At 38.2% G+C, this 14,193-nt stretch overlaps 1 non-coding gene across 1 annotated transcript; it reads left to right on the top strand.

Annotated features, from left to right (window-relative positions):
• Positions 1–1,348: 1,348 nt before the first annotated feature.
• On the top strand, positions 1,349–1,469 carry LOC111551715. Its single transcript, XR_002734443.1, has one exon. It is a non-coding gene; the product is annotated as a small nucleolar RNA SNORA32 (small nucleolar RNA).
• The last annotated feature ends 12,724 nt before the right edge of the window (positions 1,470–14,193 follow it).

The following is a 14,193-nucleotide window of genomic DNA, read 5'->3' on the forward strand; positions in this document are numbered from 1 at the left end:
ATGAATTTAGTTTTACAAATGTGGTTTGTAGGGTATCTGTGGCCACTGAGTTAGAAATATCTAGGGGGCACAAGTAGGAATGGCTTTCAAAACACAAAGCTGGATTAGAGATGTAAATCATTATCCAGAATGAGCATATAAGGAGAGAAAGAAGGAGTAAGAGTAAACCACAGAAATTGCAAAAATTTAAAGGAAGAGCAAAAGAAACACTCTTTCAAACAGATGGAAACAGACACAACAGAGAAATATTTTTAAAATAATAATGAGAAAAAGGGCTGTCAAGGGAACAAATGGAAATGAAAATTTCAAAAAGGAAGAAAATAACCAAAAATTTGTTCTCAAGACATTTTATTATTCATATCTTAAAAATCCAATTTCTACTTTATTACCTACAAAAAAATACATTTCAGGTTGATGAAAAACTAAACTATGAGAGGCACTGATACGGTTTGGCTCTGCATCTCCACTCAAATCTCATTTCTAATTGTAATCCCCACATGTTGGAAGAGGGGCCTGGTGGGAGATAATTGGATCATGGGGTTGTATTTCTTCCTGCTATTCTTGTGACAGTGAGTGAGTTCTCACAAGAGCTGGTGGTTTTAATGTGTGCCACTACCCACCTCCCCTCCTGCCACCATGTAAGACGTACTTTGCTTCCCTTTCACCTTCCACCATGATTATAAATTTCCTGAGGCCTCCCAAGCCATGCAGAACTGTGATTCAATTAAACCTCTTTTCTTTATAAATTACCAAATCTCAGGTAGTTCTTCAAAGCTGTGTGAAAATGAAGTAATAACAGGCACTACTTAAGAAATTTTAGAAAGAAAATGGCTTTATAAATTGTAAATATGAGACACAAGAAGTCACCAGCTACATGGATGAGTTGATTTGTCACAACAAAATTTAAAATACATTTTCAAAAAAATAGAAAACAAAAGCATAAATAAAAAGACAAGCCCAAGACTGGGAAAAGATACATTTCATGCATGTATCAAAAAAATTGAGAATTTAAAATATATAAAGAACTCACACATACACACGCACACACACGCACAATCAAAAACAAAATAATCAATAGAAAAGTCGTCAAAAGATATGAGCAGAAAATACATAAGAAAATATGAATTGCTAATATAAACATTTGAAAAACACTTTAAACTTCAATGAAATGAACAATTTAAGCAATGAGACACTCTTTCACACTCATCAGATTCGCCAAACTATAAAACAATGACAGTGCCCATTGCAAGGGGTAAAGCAGTGCTTCCCAAGCTGGACACTTGTCACTGGGGGGCAGATAATTCTGTATTGTGGTGGATGTCCCACACATTGTAGGATGTTTAGCAAATGGTAATTACCAAGATTTTTAGAATGCAGTTTCTCATTTACCGTGGACATGACCATAAAATAATTTCCCACTAGATTTTTTATCTGTTATCTTACTAGCAAGTAGTCTGTTGGGAACCTTTTATTAACTCTTTATTAACCTGCTACTTGTTTTGCTTCCATTACCTAGATGAGCACTATCCAATAGAAATACGATGCAAGCCACGGGTGATTTTCTAATAGCTATTTCATCGGTAATCAATGAGATTTTACAACAGCTACATTTCAAATTCTCCCTGACAAGAGTACATGCACAGATCCCTTGAGCCTTGCAAATGTGCTTTGCCTGGTGAATACACATTATAACCTTTCTGGGTTGCTAATAACCAAGTGGTTTGTATATAGTGGAGCTAACTTAGGGAGGTTGGTTCCAAGATTCATTCATATTCATTATATGAACATCTCTGGAAATGTAAACTTATGTTTATATGATTGCTATCTATAAATTCAAAAAGAAAGAAAAGGATGTTTAGCAGTATATACCTTGCCTTTGCCCACTAGATGCCAATAGAACGACCCCACCCCCACTGGTTGTGACAACTAAAAATATCTCTACACATTACCAAAAGTCACCTAGAGGGCAAAATCTCCCCCTACCTCCATTGAGAAGCACCAGTGTCAAACACTGCTGGTGAAAGTGTTACAATTTTCAGAAGTAAACTGGCAATAACTAGTAAAATTGAATCTATGATCAAATAAGGTATTTTTAATTCTATAGATTGGAGAAATCTCACCTAAGTGCTCCAAAAGACATGTCCAAAACTGTTGTGACATTGATTGACTATTGAAAATTTGTGAGCAATCTAAATATTGATCAAGGAGAGTAGAGAAACTGTGTCAAATTCTTCAATGCAATACTATGCAAAATAAAACAAAACACAAATAACAACAATAATTATCAACATAGTTAAACTTCACAAACATAACATGAAAGGCGAAAACGTTACAGTAGAACAGCTAGATGATGCCATTAATGGAAAGCTTGAAAACATGAAAAACAACTTCACATATTGTTTATGGATGCATATACATGTACTGAATCACGGTTGTTGGCAGGTGATATTCCAAATTCTTTGAAAGGCAAAAGAGAAGAAACAGACATTTTGCTCCAAAGGTCAGTGTAAGTCAGAAGCCACTACATCTCATTCACATTGTTGTGACTGTTGCTGGCCTTGTTGGCATAGAGCAGCAGCCTGGCCCGCAGCTTCTCCAGGCCTGCAGCTTCTCTAGGTGCACAGCTTTTCCAGGTCCATGGCTCCTCCTTCAGCTTCTCTGAGTCCAATGCCAAGTGTGTGTGCTGCTCCATGGCAAAGGGTACCCAGCTTCTTTTATATTACCTTCATCATCGAGGTCAGAGGTAGTGAAATACTGATGTATATTCCATTTTATCCTCACTCTGCCCTACTCCATGTCTATCTTGTCTTCTGCACTACTGACCTTACTAAACTGTAGTAATTTCAGGCCCATGACCAGAGGCAGAGGCAACAGTGTTCCACTTCTTCAACAGCTTCTACAATCATATAAAACCTAATCTCCATCACACATCCCTTATTCCATATCACTCAGAGTGGTTCTGCTTTCCTGCTGGAACACTAACTGATACAATATGTTTGAATGTTAAATAACATACATAGATTACCAGTAGCCTCTGGGGATGGAGGGAGGAGAATGGATTAGCTGTGGCTCACCAAGGTCTTCAACATTATTTATGATTATATTATTATTATATTAACAGTATTATAAATGTGTCCATAGTTTATTCTTTATAATAAATTATAAAATTGTATATGTTATAATGAACTTTCATTTGTAAATTTCTTAAGCCAGTTGCTGAGTACCCAATAACTGAATGAACAAGTGAGCAACATTGGGCAATTTACTGAGCCTCTCATTTTTTATTTCCTTATCTGCAAAATGATAGGATTAAATACTGTTTATGTGCCATCCAGGTCTAAAAGTTCTTGAGCTCCATTAGTACAATCTATTGATATATAACATGTCAAGAAATAAAATACCTGTTTTCAAATGTTTGAAGGCCACCATGGAAGATGGTGATTTTTTTCTACCCTATATTGTTTTTGAGAGTACTATAAGAAACAATTGCCTACCAAGTAAATTTGCCCACCAAAGGCAGAAGAGAACTTTAAAACTAATGTGTTCACTCTTCCTGGGACAATCCAAGCAGAAGACAGACGAGGATTTACCCTGGGGGATACAGAAGAACTTACCATCTTGGGAAAGTGATAAAGCTGGATGGCCTCTAACATTTCCCTAAACTTGAATTGGCTGTTTTTTGTACGAATATTTTCCATTTCAACTATTACCTTAGAAGGTTGCAAAAGAACAGTCCAGGTCCAGTTTTTTTCTATTATAACAGATATAGCATTACCATTTGTAATTGTTGATCAAGGCACAAACAATTTCTTGCTTGTCAACTTGAACATCTAGCCAGGAATAAATAGCACACAGTATGTGTAATGCAATCTTCAAAGTGTTTTATTGGAACAGTTCTTAGACCTCATACAAGGAAATAAAAAATAAGAAATGTAAATGAATGTGATGTCAGACTGAGGAAGCAAGTCTCTAGAGATGCCTGGAAGTTAGAATGGATTTTAAAATTCATTATGATTGAATTATAAAATAAATGAAAACCAGCAGGGTTAAATATGATGTTGATGGGAGCAAGAAAAGAAAGTTATTTGGATACCCATGGCAGGGAGTATGCAAGTTCAGGTTCACCTCTAGGTCAAGGAAGAATTTTCTTCAAGGTTCCTCTCTTTCAGTGTTTACTCTATACCAGGCGCTGTGACTGTGCAAGTCACTTGAAATACAAAGACTGAGAAAATAGGGTATTGACTGTTCAGAACCTCATGCTTTTGGAGTGAGTGGGGGTTGGGGGGGAAGACATATGCAACTGAGAGCAAATAATAACAGAAAAGCAACAGCTAAAATCTACTAGACACTAACGATGTGCCATATACTGTCCTATGTATTTTACATACATTCATGCATTTCATTCTCACATCAACTCTATAAGATAGGTACTGTGACTATTCTTGTTTTATAGTTACTAAACATGAGGAATAGATGAGTTAAGGAACTTACTTAGGTCACACAGCCTGTAAGTGGCAGAGCCAGGATCAGACCCAAGTAGATCTAGATCCAGAGTCTGTGCTCCTGACAAAATAGCATATTGCCTCTTTCAATATTATAATGTTTCAGGGCTAAGAAGTCTGAAGATTGGTACTTTATTCTTATTGTTTTAATAATATATTCTTCAATAGCCCTGAAATACAGACTTTTAATACTAAGTGGAAATAAGACAGAGACATTGCATAAAATTTAGCACAGATTAAGGCAGAGACATATATTTATCTGAAAGTTCAGGCCCCAAGATGCTTATTAATGCCAAACAGGGTGTGTATTAGGCCATTCTTGCATTGCTATAAAGAAATACCTGAGACCAAGTAATTTGTAAAGAAAAGAGGTTTAACTGGCTCACAGTTCTGCAGGCTGTACAAGCACGTCATGGACATTGCTCAACTTCTGAGGAGCAATGCAGACAGAAAGCCAGCACATCACACATGCGGAAGCAGGAGCAAGAGAGAGATAATGGAGAGTGATATGTCAAACACTTTTAAACCACCAAATCGCTCAAGAATTCAATCACTATCACAAGAACATCACCAAAGGGATGGTGCTGAACCATTTATGAGAAATCCAGTCCCATGATTCAATTACCTCCCACCAGGCCCCACTTCCAACATGGGGGATTACAATTCGACATGATATTTGGGTAGTGAAAATATCCAAACTATATCAAAGCCCATGACCCATTTCCATTTTATGTTGGAAATACTTATTGAATGTCAAAACTATAGCACACATTGCTATAAAAGAGGGGAGGAGAGACATAAGAGACTTTTCCTGAACTTAAGAAGCTTAAACCCTAATAGGTGAGTTAAGCTAAGTACACAAATAACAAGAGTAGAGGGAAGATTGTGATGAGGGCCTTAAAAGGGGTGCAAAGTGTTGAGAAAAGGAAATTTTCATTCAGTGAGAGAGTCAGGAAAGTCTTTCTGGAGGTGGTGACATGTTGAGTGCTTATGTAGGATTCTGATAGAGGAGGATGAATAAAGGGTTAAAGTATCCTGACAAAGGAAAGAGGAGAATGACAAACAGAAAAGAAACCAAAGAAGTTGGTTTACTTACTGAAACAAATTCACTAAGAATGATTAATTATGCTGATTGGTTGAGCAAAGTTGAAGTTGTGGATGAAAAAGTGGGTTGGGTCCCTGTGGAATGGCCCCTAAGGAGATAACAACTCAGAACTTTCATGATAAAAGGTCTTGTTTATTGGAGCCAGTTCATATTTATGCCCTTGCTAGTTTATCATTTTTCTACCATTTTTGTTTAATCTTTCTTTTATCTCTCCTTTTTTCTCTCTTTTCTTTCCTTCCTCCTCTTTCTTCTTTCTCTCTTTTTTCTTCCTTTCAGAGCCTAGAGTGCCTAGGTAACAGGGTCACTAAATATCTCAATTGAAATCTTGCACGATTACGTTTCTTTATTTCTTCTGTAGAACTCACATAAACATCTCTGTGACTAGAGAAAAAAACAAAACTGTAAAAATGTACTTATGCATAATTGTGTAAGATATTAAAATCAGTGCATAACTTAAAATAGAATGTCATCTTATGATTGATTTATTCATTTAATAAATCTTTCCTAGGAACAACTACACACCCACTATACAAAAAACTCAGGAAATTCTGAAGTGAATAAATAAAAATTCTTGCTTTCCAGATGTTCACAAAGTATGGGGCAAATAGGCAAGAGTGAGTTATATACCGTAGAGGTACAACACAGGCCTGTGAAGGAAAGGTCAGCAGCCTGGGTGACCTGTGAGTTCAAAGAAATTTGCCAGGTGGACTAAGGGAAAACAGTATCTTTGCAAAAGGGAACAGCTTGTACAGAAACACATGAAGAAAGGCCTAGCTTATTTGCGGAATGGCAAGAAGTAACTGCGGCATAAGATGCAGAAAGGGCGAGGTGCGGTGGCTCACGCCTATATTCCCAGCGCTTTGGGAGGCCAAGGCGGGTGGATCACCGGAGGTCAGAAGTTTGAGACCAGCCTGGCCAACATGGTGAAACCCTGCCTTTACTAAAAATACAAAAAGTAGCCGGGCGTGGTGGCGGGCGCCTGTAGTCCCAGCTACCTCGGAGGTTGAGTCAGGAGAATGCCGTGAACCCTGGAGACAGAGCTTGCAGTGAGCCGAGATTGTGCCTGCCACTGCACTCCAGCCTGGGCAAAGAGCAAGACTCCGTTTAACAGAGAGAGAGAGAAAAGGAAAGTGATAAGAATGTGACTGTGAATATAAATTGGAATCAGTTATAAAAGGCCTGGAATAGCCAGTGAAGGATATTGAACTTTGAGCTTGAAGCCATTGAAAACCAGTCTTGGCAAGAACAGACCTAATTCAATTTTCAGGTAGATAACTGTGTTGGTAACATAAAGAGCGAGTTGAACTGGGGAAAATGCTATCAGTATAAAGTCTAGTTAGAAGGTTATTGGAATAGTCCAGATCATAGATGACAATGTCTAGGATTTAAAAATGCAAATAAACAAATATTTACGTAAAAATAGTAAATGGCAAGCAGAGTGCTAAAGAACCAATATCAACAAAAATGTGACCACTGCTCTCAAGAAAATGAATAGTAAGCCTTGAACTAAGCTGTGGGTGATAGGGAATCAAAGTGAAGATTCTAGCATGGGAGAGCAGGGAAATTTTTGAGGTTTCTGGGGTGATAGAATGGCCTTCTGCAGGTACCACTTAGCAAGACAGGGAAAACAGAGGTTAGTCTGGGAGTAAGATGATGGCTTCAGCTCTGCATACATGCCTGACAAATTTTTACTATATAATTGATGAATACTTTTTAAATGAATTAAATTGAGACAGAATTAAGTGGCACGGGTATTCAGTAGAATAGAAAATCCCTTGGGAATATTCAAACATCACCGTTTCCTCAAAATTATCATCTGACCTTTGGAATATCACATTTCAATAATAAGTAGCCTTAGATTTCATCTTATTGTAAAATTTATCAAACAATCAGATGCCAATTTACCACACTCTTTTCCAACATTATGTTAGAGATTCTCCTTATATAGGTTCTTTTTCTCCAAGAATTCAATGTTCTTCAGTTACCTTTGTATTCCTTCCTTACTCCACAATATAAATTGTGTTAATAATGCAAGCAAAATATGGGAAAAATGAAAACTAAGAATGAGGGCTCTTGGTATGAAGAAAAGGATAGAGTTAAGTCATTTAAAAGCTAGATCACTTGGTCTTGGGAACCAATGAGAAATACTAGGAGTTGTGGAGAAGAAAAACTAGTAGGTTTTCAAACTTTCTGACTTAGGTGAGCATATTGATGATAGAATTATACATGTAAATAAAGATTATTGAGAAGTATCTTTGGAGTGGGAAGAAAAATAATAAGTTTTAGTCTGGGCCATATTGACCTTGACATTTTTATGGGGCACCATGGTATCTAAGAGACAGAAATATAAGCAACTGAGACATAAATTGAGACCATTTAGGTATTACTTGAGATTTTTGGCTTGGATAAAATTAATGAAGAGCAAGTGTAACAGTGTGTTCAAGAAACAAATTCTGAAGAATATGATAATTGAAAACATAGCTGCAAAAAAAGACATCTGAAAAGATTAAGAAGTACATAGAGATGTAGGAAAAGGTAGGAATAAGGAAACCAAGGGAGAGGAAGAGCTTCAGGAAGAAAAGAAAAGCAAACATGGCCTGATGGTCAGAAGCATCAATCAGTCAAGACTAAGAAGGATTTGTTGGGGTTTTTAGCTGTTCAGGCTTTCAAATGGCTTCCACAAAACAGCTGCAGAGGAGCAGTGAAATGAGATGATGGTGAATCTAGGAGAAAACTGTAGGTGATAAGTTGTAACCTCAAGTAGACACGATTCTTTCAAGAATCTTGGTTAAGAAAAGAGGTAAGGAGAGAATGGGAATAGCTCAAGTGGGGCTTCAGATTTAGTTTTCAGGGAAATAACAAAAGCACTGCTTTGGAAATCAAAACGCATTTGTCAATTTTTCCTTTAGGCTATATATGTAAAGTACACTTTTTTCTGTGCTTATGAAGAAATTTCTGAAGTGAAGATTACTGAAAAATTTGTGTGTGATCCAACCATCATAATTTCAATTAATATATATCATTATAAAATATTTTCTCACTGATTTCCACTAGATCAAATTTACTAGAACCCTAAAATTATGTTTATCTGGTATTTCATCAACATAATTTGAATTTAATTATTTGAAATATCTCTTAAATGATATCTGTTAATACCATTAAATTAAATACCTAGAGACAATATAAATCAAAGCTCACATGCTTACATTTTTTAGGATTTACACTATGACGGGCATTGTTGTAAGTGCTATTATCTTATTTATCTTTACCTCTCTTTACAAGAGTCCATGAAGTAGGTCCTATTTGTTTTCTCCACTTCACAGAGGCACAGAGGCTTTCCAATATCACACAGCTAATACGTGGCAGATCTAGATTCAAACCCAGAAGACGCCAGAGCCCATGATTTTAAGCACCATGCCCCCTTGACTCTTGGTAACAAATTGTGACTATCATTCCATATAAAGAGATATCTCAGATGATTTTGGATAATGTCTTGTTTCCCTAATTCTGTCTTCACTAACTTTCAGGGCATTATTTCTCCCTCCTGAATTCAACTTAGTAAAAAGGATAGCTAAGTCATTCATGTAATGATATTAGTATTCAGACAAATTCAAATGTGGATATGTTTATCCTTCTGTTTAAGAAGGTTACTTAGCTACTACGGCTCACCCTCCAGCTGGGAACTGAGGAAGAATCCAACAGGCATGAAAAGGTCATGGCCATCAGGCCACTGGGCAAGGTATGTAATTGGGAAGTTTCAAAATGGTTTCTGATTGTCAAAGTTAGGACTGAGATCCAAGGGAAAAGCAAAATTTATTTTACATGAAAATCATTCAAGACATTTATACCAAAAAAATTGTGAAGAACAAAACTCTTCCTTCACACATGTGATCCAAATGTTAAGAAGTCTTCAAAAATAAGAATAAAACTAATGGAGAGCTACTTCTGTCTCAGCTCACATTAAATGGATGGGTCACAGTTTGCAGTATGATTGCACACATATTTTTTCAATTTTCTTAGTATGAGTTAACAGTTAGCAACACAAAATAAAATTAAGTTAAAAAATAAATGAAGCTCTCCAGCAAAAACTAGAACAATATACAAGTAAATGAGTGTATGGATATTATGGTAAGGAGAGGGATTCGACAGCTTTCTATACTCCTCATAATTGTAAATGCATAGTGTGGTAAGAAATATGGGTATTCCTATAACCATTCATAGATACACTATTTGAAGTAATTCATAAACCTGACATCATATTAGCGTTGAACAAGATCTAATCTAAATATAATTAGCCCCTTCCCATGGAGTGTTTAAAATCTAGTAAATAAAGAAAAACATTATATATATATATATATAATATATATACATATATATAATATATATATATATATGGAGAGAGAGAGAGAAAGAGAAAGAGTGAGAGAGAGAAAGAGAGAGACAGAGACGGAGTTTCACTCTTGTCACCCAGGCTGGAGTGCAATGGCACAATCTCAGCTCGCTGCAACCTCTGCTCCCCAGGTTCAAGCGATTCTCCTGCCTCAGCCTCCCGAGTAGCTGGGATTACAGGTGCGAATCACCATACCTGGCTAATTTCTGTATTTTTAGTAGAGATGGAGTTTTGCCATGTTGGCCAGTCTGGTCTCAAACTCTTGACCTCAGGTGATCCACGCACCTCAGCCTCCCAAAGTGCTGGGATTGCAAGTGTCAACCACCCCGCCCAATCAAACATTTAATATTTTTAATGCAAAGAACAATATATCTGCTTGGCATGTCTTCACAGTAAACACTTTGGGGGGCAAATCTAAATGTACTAATTAGAAAAAAAAAAATACAGGTTATGGGCTTTTAGATGCCTTAGTATAAAAGCCTTATGTATGCTGTCTCTGTATTCCTCACTGCATTTCTCTCTGGAAGATTACAGTATCACTCCCTATTTAAAAATAAATAAATAAACTGAGGCTCAGAGTTAAAGAACTAGTCCGAGTTTACTGAGCTAGTTAGTAAGCAGCAGAACTGAGATTGGAACCCAGTTGTAGCTGATTCAAAATTCCTTCCACCTCAAATGTTCCCTCTGTGAGTAACAAAAATTATGATCTCTCAAAATTTGAATATAATGGAATATAGATATTATTAATCTACTATAATTAAATACTACATATTAAATAGCAAAGTGTTGAACTCAGCTTTCTGAAGTGAAAAAAATAGGTTTCTGTAATGTTCTTATTTTACATTAAAAGGGAAATAAACTATAGAATAAAAACTAATTTGTATGTAGAAATAATTTACCCAGAAATAGCCAATGAGAATCACAGCCTAATTTTTAAAAGACAGACATTGATTTTTCAAAAGACTATATTGTCCTAGAGTTTGACTTATACTGAAATAAATGAATATATTTAGTACTTACTGGCATAATATCCATTGATTAGCCTAGCAAAGGAACTTCTAGATAAGATTATTGAAAGAATAATTCTATTTCTGCCAATGTATACTTCACATAAGATAAAGAAATCACATTCTTGATGAAAATTGTATATCAACTAGGATTGTGTATTACAAATAACAAAATCGCAACTTGAACTTATTTAAACAATGAATGAAATGTACTGGCTCACATAATGGAAAAGATCTAAAACACAACTAGTTTCAGACAGGTTTTATCCAGGAGCTCAAAAAATATCACCCAGAAGTCAATTCTTAAGCATCTCTTCCCTTGCTACTCTGCTTGATCACTCAGGCTTCCCATAAAGGTTCTCTCAGCTCCCCCTGTGCCAACCATGGCTTTCACAAATAAAAATCTCACAGCCTCACCTCACACTATTGCAGGGGAAAGTGATTGTGTCCTAATGTAGTTTCCATAGAGGAGAGACAAAGCTATTTTTCTTTTCCAAAAACTATCAAATTATTGTGCATTTTATTAGCCCTGTTTGGACTTCCTGGGCCACTATAATCAGGGAGAATGAAACATGAGTATTCACACGAGCCTCCAAGGTGGATAGCCTGCCACTGGACTATGCATCTCACTCAAAACACTTAGATTCAGAATTGGGAAGGGCTAACTTCTCAAAGGACTCAGATACAATTAAGATGGGTGCTTGGTGTCCTTCAAATTGTAAATGCCTCATACAAATGGAAATATTTCTGGCCAAGACAATAACATGAAGACATATAATCTCAAGGCTGAGATAGTGACCATAACAATAAAATTAGTGATTACATTAAATAATAGATACTAATTAATTACTAAGACAGCCGCCGAAGTGCTTTACTTCTGTGTGTGTGTGTGTGTGTGTGTGTGTGTGTTCATTTTTTGAGACAAGGCCTGGCTCTGTCACCCAGGCTGGAGTACGGAAGCACAGTCAGGGCTCACTGCAGCCTCAACCTCCCAGGCCCAAGCCATCCTCCCACCTCAGCCTCCCAAGTAGCTGGGTCTATAGGCATGCACCACCATGCTCAGCTAATTTTTTTGTATTTTTTGTACAGATGGGGTTTTGCCATGTTGCCCAGGCTGGTCTCAAACTCCTGGGATCAAGCAATCCAACTGCCTCGGCCTCCCAAGTCCTAGGATTCCAAGTGGGAGCCACTGTACTTGGCCTACATGTTTTATTTGATTGAAATCTCACACTATCGAATATAGTTTGGATATTTGTCCCCACACAAATCTCACGTTGAATTGTAATCCTCAGTGCTGGACATGAGGCCTGGTCAGAGGTCTTTTGATCACGGGGCAGATCTCTCATGGCTTGATGCTGTCTTTGTGATAGTTTTAGCAAGATCTGGTCGTTTAAAAGTGTGTGGCACCTTCCCACCAGCTCTCTCTCTCTTGCTCCTGCTTTTACCAAATGAGATACCTGTTCCCCCTTCACCTACCACCACAAGTAAAAAATCTTTCTGAGAACCCCCCACCCCAGAAGCAGATGCTGGCACTATGTTTCCTGTACAGCCTGCAGAACCATGAGCCAAATAAACCTCTTTCCTCACAAATTATCTAGTCTCAGATAGTTCTTTATAGCAAGGCAAGAATGGCCTAATACAGAAAATTGGAACCAAGGAGTGGGGCATTGCTATAAAGATACCTGAAAATATGAAAGCAGCTTGGGAACTGGGTAACAAGCAGAGGTTGGAAGAGTTTGGAGGCCTCAGAAGAAGACAGGAAGATGAGGGAATGTTTGGAATTTCTTAGAGACTGGTTAAATGGTTGTGGCCAAAATGCTGACAGTGAAATGGACAGTTGCAGTCCAGGCTGCTGGGGTCTCAGATGGAAATGTGGAATTTATCAGTAACTGAAGCAAAGGTCATAAATGAAATGCCATAGTAAAGAGTCTGACTGCATTGTGCCCCTGCCCTAGGGCTCTGTGGAAGCTGGAACTTCATAGTGATGATTAAGGGTATCTGGCAGAAAAAATTTCAAACCACAAAGTGTTTAAAATGTTGCCTGGCTGCTTCAAACAGCCTATTCTCAGATGCAGGAGCAAAGGAATGACTTAAAGTTGGAACTTCTGTTGAAAAGGGAAGCAGAGCATAAAAGTTTGGAAATTTTGCAGCCTGGTCATGTGACAGAGAAAGAAAATGTTTGAAATTCAAGGAGGCTGTGTAGCAATCACTTGCTAGAAATATTTGCATAATTAAAAGGGAGCCACATGCTGATAGCCAAGATACTGGAGAAAAGGCCTCAAAGGAAGAGATCTTCTAGGCAGCCCCTCCCATCACAGCTCCAGAGGCATAGGAGGGGATAATGGTTTCATGGGCCAGGCCCAGGACCCTGCTGCCCTGCACAGCCTCAGGACACTGCTCCCTGCATCCCACCTACTCCAGCTCTAGCTGTGGCTCACAGGGCCCCAGGTATTGGTTATGTCACCACTCTCGATACTGCAAGTTGCCATAGGCCTTGGCTGCTTACATGTGGTGTTAGGCCTGCAGGTGTGTAGAGTACAAGAGTGAAAAATGGTTGGCAGCCCCTGCCTAGATTTTGGAGGTTGCATGAGAAAGCCCAGGTGCCCAGGCGGGGGCCTGCTTTAGGGGCAGAGTCCCTACAGAAGATCTCTACTAGGGCAGTGGGGAGGGGAAATGTGGGGTTAGAGGCCCCACACAGAGTCTACACCAGGGCACTGCCTAGAGAAGCTGTGAGAAGGAGGTGGCCATCCTCCAGACTCCATAATGGTAAATCCACCAGTAGCTTGCACTCTGCATCTGGAAAAGCCATAGGCACTCAACAACCTGTGAGAGCAGTTGAGGGGGGTTTACCCTGCAAAGCCACAGGGGCAGAGCTGCCCAAGGCCTTGGGAGCCCACCTCTTGCACCAGTGTGCACTGGATGTGGCACATGGAATCAAAGGATATTATTTTGGAGTTTTAAGATTTAATGACTACCCTGCTGGGCTTCAGACTTGTGTGGGCCTATAGCCCCTTTCTTTTGGCAAATTTCTCTCTTTTGGAACAGGAATGTGTACCCGGTGCCTATACTCCCATTGTATCTTGGAAGTAACTAACTTGCTTTCTATTTTACAGGCTCATAGGTGGAAGGGATTTGCTTTGTCTCAGATGAGACTTCGAACATTTGAGTGAACAGTGGAATGAGTTAAGA

This window comes from Piliocolobus tephrosceles, chromosome 7 (genome assembly GCF_002776525.5).
Source record: "Piliocolobus tephrosceles isolate RC106 chromosome 7, ASM277652v3, whole genome shotgun sequence".
Taxonomy (NCBI): Eukaryota; Metazoa; Chordata; class Mammalia; order Primates; family Cercopithecidae; genus Piliocolobus; species Piliocolobus tephrosceles.